We start from the raw sequence: 975 nt of genomic DNA on the forward strand, positions 1-975 counted from the left end.
GTGGATTCTAACTGCCAATCTTTTGGTTAGCAGTCTGAGCTCTTAACCACTGCACCACCATGGCTCGGTTCCCTCCATAAAAAACCAAACCCGTTGCTGTCAAGTCCATTCCGACTCATAGCGACCCTATAGGGAAGAGTAGAACTGCCCCATAGGGTTTCCAAGGAGCGCCTGGTGGATTTGAACTGCCAACCTTTTGATTAGCAGCCGAGCTCTTAACCACTGCGCCACCAGGGTTTCCATTCCCTCTATAGGAAGCACATAGAGTCACAACAACTGTTCAGAGGAAACACGTATTCCAGTCTGGACCAAGCCTCTGTCTGTAGTGTTTGCTAACCTGGTAGAGTGAAACTCTGGAGCTTCTAGCGTCCACCTTTGCTTCCAAAGTAGCTAAAGCTTGCCTGAGAGAGAAGCCAATAGAAAGGAAATCAAAGCAAAGGATATCGCAACAACTCTGAGCACTTGGATCCAGCTGTGCCTGAAGATGTATCCCTGGACATTTCCACTATGTAGGAGCTCCATTGTGTAAGCCAGTGCATGGCCTTTGTTCTTTAAGCTAGTTTGATTTTGCCTTCTTTCACTTGCATCTGAAAGAGTCCTATTGATATATCATAGCCCGATATTGAAACCAATAGGACCACAAGCAAATGAGACCGACCAGAGCTTAGCAAAGCCCAGAATTCACTCAGCTAATCACACATACTCTTGTCTATTGCAGCCACAAGACTTGGGGACCAAACTTCATTAGTAGTTACTGAGGTACTTCTAAAACAAAATAGACTGAATGAAAAATGAATACAGCTAAATATGCCTGCATATCCTAAACAAGACTTAATCTTATTATTTAAAATTATTCCTTCTTATTATATCTGCCACAACAGTTACATTTTCTCTCTTCGCACCCCCACTAGCAACATTTCCAATGGTTTCTTCCCAACTACGCAGAAAAGGATCTCTCTGAAGTCATTTCTTTTT

The sequence above is a fragment of the Trichechus manatus genome, unplaced genomic scaffold (genome assembly GCF_000243295.1).
Source record: "Trichechus manatus latirostris isolate Lorelei unplaced genomic scaffold, TriManLat1.0 scaffold00101, whole genome shotgun sequence".
In the NCBI taxonomy this organism is placed as follows: domain Eukaryota; kingdom Metazoa; phylum Chordata; class Mammalia; order Sirenia; family Trichechidae; genus Trichechus; species Trichechus manatus.